Below are 4,905 nucleotides of genomic sequence, written 5' to 3'. Positions count from 1 at the left end.
GGAAAGATGTACTTTTCTCCCTTTCTCACAATACAAGAACTCGTGGGCACTCCATGAAATTGCTGAGCGGTCGGGTTAGAATGGATAAAAGGAAGTACTTCTTCACCCAAAGAGTGATTCACACTTGGAATTCACTGCCACAGGAGGTGGTGGTGGCTACAAGCATGGACGGCTTCAAGAGGGGATTAGATAAGCATATGGAGCAGAGGTCCATTAGTGGCTATTAGCCACAAGGTATAGATAGGGGCTCTGGGGCAAGTTGTGCTCTTGGTATTTGGGGGGCAACAGTGGGAGAGCTTCTAATGTCCTGGCCCCACTGGTGGACCTCCTGATGGCACTGGTATTTCTGGCCACTGTGTGACACAGAGTGTTGGACGGGATGGGCCTTTGGCCTGATCCAACATTGGCGTCTCTTATGTTCTTATGTACTTAATTTGAGCTCAAGGTCGCAGCCTTCAGCTGAAAACCTTGCCCTCCGGCGCCAGTTCATACCAGTAATAAACATTATTTCCTTTCCACTCAGGATCTGTTCTCCCCCCCCCCCCATCAGTCGCTGTAGTTTACTGTGCTGAGTACAGGTCAACAAATACCACTTTTCGGCCTCCGACCTTCCCTGCTGCTGGTCATTTCCAGGGGGCTGATTCCAGTGGTGGGATCAGTATTATGACACGCTAGGCCTTGGTTTCCCCGACCAAGTAAAGAGAGGTCTTTGGCTGGACACGTCTGCTTGGCAGTTTGTTTGTAATAGGATAACTCTGGAGAATGTTTTAACATCAGGAGGAAATCTAATACACATGTTCATGACCCAGTTCTATGTTCTGGATTCAAATACCAGTTTGATTGCTGAAGCCTGTTGCCTAGCGGGGCGTCCCTTGAAGTCTACGCACGAAGCAGAATTTGGAAGCAGAGTGGACCCACACCATTTTGGAGATAATGGGTTGGATCCAATCAGCTTTTCTGCCGGTGAAAAGGAGAGGAGGGGTTCCCCTCTGATAGGGTTGCCAGCAATCTGGACAGAAAAATACTCTGTCCCTTTAATGGAGGTTTAATGCGTGGAAATGAGCACCCAAAGCTTTTCATGGTAGGTAAATGACATCCTATTGAGTCTCTATTAAAGAGACGGGATTTTTTTTCCCTCTTGGCTGTTGGCACCCCTACCATTTGACCACCAAAAAGGATATGCTATGGCTCAGGGGACTTGGCACGGACAAAAGGCATGTGTGATGGAGGCTGCACTAATTGGGCAAGACTGGATGAAAAAGGTGCCTGGATCCAACCCTGTGTTCTTCCAAGTTTCCCAGTGTTAACTGTTCTAAATTTTAAAAAATCTTGCACAGCATGCAGAGAGCTAGGTTAGAACCTCTTTATGTCTATATCTCCTTATTTATTTGCAGTGAGTGTTTACACGGAGGGACATTAACTTGGTGACCCCTCTTGCCTACATTTTGAGACAGTAAAACACATTCTGCCATGGTCCTAAGGTACTGGTGACAAAGAGAGTCAGTGGATTCTGTCTGCCAACTGCACACTGTTAAAAAAACAAAACACTTTTTAAAAATGTCCTGAGCCCTACTAATTATATTGAGCAAGCCCCATTTACTTGAGGGGATGACACACTGAACTCACTGGGACTTTCTCCTGAGTAAACAAAACTGCTTGCTTTGCAACTCGTCTGTCTCCGTTCTTAGACATTTGTTATTAATATTTGCATTCTACAGGCGAGGGTCTCTTTTGTTCAAATGAGAGCTGGCAAGGGCAACTGTAGAACAATCAGTTCAGGGGAGCAAAAATATTGTTTTTCACAGAAAGACTGGGGATTGGCTGAAGGTGAACAGCCTGGGTTCAAATGACATCTGTGTCACATGCTTATGTTGACAAAGCCGCTCACTGATACTTCTAATTCTTTTGCTATATAAGGTACAGACTAGTTCAGGGGAAATACTTGAATATTTGAATAGTTCAGGGGAGATGCTTTCTTCCCTGTTTGTCTTCCCCAAATACAGCCAGTTTCTGTTGAAGAAAGGTAACTATTATTCCATTTTGTTACATTTACTTTTTTTTTTTTTAGGCATTTTCTTTCCTGAAAGACTGTCATTAACAATCATTGCTTGCTTGGTTTTTAGACACCATCTTGAATTGTTATTGAACCTGTTTTATTGTTTCTAACTTGTTTTAAACTGATTGTATCTCTTTGAATGTTGCACACCGCCCTGAGCCCCAAGTATGGAGGAGGGCGGTTTAGAAATCGAATTTATAAATATAAATAAATAAGAAGAGATTGGATTTATACCTGAAGGAGTCTCAGAGTGGCTTACAGTCTCCTTTCCCTTCCCCCCCCTGAGAGAGCTCGTTCGAGAACTGCAAGTAAGAAAACAGCTCTGAAAAACTTGTCACTGACCCAAGGTCAAGCCAGCAGCTGCATGTGGAAGAGTGGGGAATCAAACCCGGTTCTCCCAGATTAGAGTCCGCTCTCCTAACCACTACACTAAACTGGCTCTCATAAACCAGTCATGATGCTGGAGTCCTCCTAAAGACTCTCATGTTCTTGGACTAGACCTCACCTTTAAAGCTGGATCTCCCCAGCTGATGTCTACTTCCTGTCCCAGACCAAAGGCTCAAGGGAAATTGGTGTAACCTCAAACCTACAAAGCATTTTTGGTAGCACCTCCCTGCACATGGATTAAAGTTGCCTGCTCAGGGTTGGGAAAATCCTAGAGCTGGTGGGGGGGGCAGAGCTTGGGGAGGATGTGGTTTGGGTACAAGAATGACCTCAGCCGGGGAGTCCATCTTCTAAAGCAGCTGCTCTTCCACAGAGGAACTGATCTTTGTAGCCTGGAGGTTAGCTGTAAGCCTGGGAGGTCTCCAGCCACCACTTGGGAGGTTGGTAACCTAAACATGGATGGACTCATTCAACCCTATTCTTATCCAGGCAGAGGCAGTGTGGGGGTCAGGGGTCGTTTCATAGAAAAAGAGCTAGGGGAACTCATTAGCATAACTCATTAGCATGTGCCACACCCCCTGACATCACCGGAAGTGTGTCCTAAGGCCACACCCCCTGACATCACCAGAAGTGTGTCATAAGGCCACACACCCCGCCCCCAACTGGCCCAGCGGTGGACCTGCAAGGCCGGCGGGAGTGCAAGGAAGCCCTGTGAAGGCCCTCCCTGGCCCCAGGCAGGCAGGGGTGGGGAGAGGCAGGGAGGAAGCAACTCTTCTCCTGCCTCCTCCTGGCTGAATGAGGGCCGGAAGCGGGGTGGCCGGAAGCAGGGGGCGGGGTTTCGTCATGTGCCCCGCCCCCTGTACCTCACCCGGGGGAACTGCGATCCTCCACGATCCCCCCCCAAATGACCTCTGGTGGGGGTTGACCTAACTGGAGCAGGAAGGCCTGGAGGGGACCAGGAACCTGAGTCATGCTTCTTTAACCTCCTGGAGGCAGTCTCACCATTTATTCCATTTCATGGAGCCTTGCTGGAAAGCTGTGTGGCCAACTGGGATCCTGGGAAATACTGGGGACAGGTAGTTTTTTTTTTTTTTTTTTTTTTTAACCCCTGGGAGCAATCCCTGCTTAAGGACCAGGAGCGAATGTGAGAGAACTGTCAGTCTCTCTCATGCATACACACAGCCTTGACGAAAGTTCCTTGCAGTCTCACAGTCTCAGCCTAACCTACCTCACAGGGTTGTTGTGAGGAGAGACTGGGGGGGAGGAAAACGATGCAAACGGCTTTGGGTCCCCACTGGGGAGAAAGGGGCCGTCTCCTCCCCGGGAAAATGCAATCTCGGCGCTCCCTGAGATTTACCATGCGGTGATGTAATATTCCAACCGGTAGAGGGCGCCGGCACAAGCCCGTGAAAGAGGAAATAGCCACTCGCGCCGGTCTCGCCGGTTTTCCAAGGGAGAAAAGTTAGCACCAGTTTACTTTTATCTCTTTGTATTGCCTGCAAACACGTTTGGCATTAAAACACACGCGCGAGTTCCGCGGGGCCTCCCTTCTTTTAACAGCAGCTGATTCACTGCTTCTCTTTCCCAGTAGACCGTTTTGGACAGTAAAATAACTGTGCAACCGGGGGGGGGGGGAAGGAGAGCCTCCCCCCGCTGATTGAACTGCACGGATTCATTTCCTCTGCTTGCGGTTTGCAGTCAATTTAAGAGGCGAAGGGAGAGGCTCGCTTCTTTTTCCTAGCCCTCGACGCGACTCCCAGTTGTCTGTGCGTGGTTACTCGGGTGTAAACCTCCCTGCACTCAGTAGGTCTCACTCCTGCGCTTAAAATTGCAGAGTGGGTTTTTTTCCAAAGGCCGCGCAGGGGAGAAAGCACCTGGCTAGACATCATGGAAACCTTGTTCCGAGGGGTAAACCGTAAAGGAGGATCAGTCTGCTGCGATGCTGCCAGCGCTTGCAGGGAAACCTTTGAAAAGCAAACGCGCACTCGCGCGGCCTGATCCTACACGTGTTTCTTGGGCTCCATTGAGTTCAACAGGGCACGGCCGGTCCCCGTCCCCGTCCCCCCCCGCTCGTTCGGACTGTGGCCAGCCACTCCCGGGCTCCGTGGGAGCAGCTCTCGCCTGGACGACCGGCAGTTGGGGCACCTGGGGCTGTGCTTCCCCTCGATCATGGGGCAGGGAGGAGGAGAAGGGGACTTGGTGCGTCGTCTTTCCCCCGTGGCATCGGCAGCAGCCCGTCTTCCAGCTGCGCCACCCTTCCTTCGCTAGGACGATCTTCGCCCGCCGTCCCGGAGACAGACCAGGACGCGTCTTTTCCTCTTCCCGGACCCTCCCACCGTCACCCATCGCTCGCTCGCGGCTCCTTTTGCTCCGGGGCCCGGCGCGCAGCGGCTCAAGCTTGCCGCTGCCTGCATGGGTGGGCGAGGGGGAGGGGGTGGCCTGCAACGGTTGGGGACGGGGGGGAT

The sequence above is a fragment of the Gekko japonicus genome, unplaced genomic scaffold (genome assembly GCF_001447785.1).
Source record: "Gekko japonicus isolate JY-2015 unplaced genomic scaffold, Gekko_japonicus_V1.1 scaffold1054, whole genome shotgun sequence".
Taxonomy (NCBI): Eukaryota; Metazoa; Chordata; class Lepidosauria; order Squamata; family Gekkonidae; genus Gekko; species Gekko japonicus.
This window is presented reverse-complemented; position numbering follows the sequence as displayed.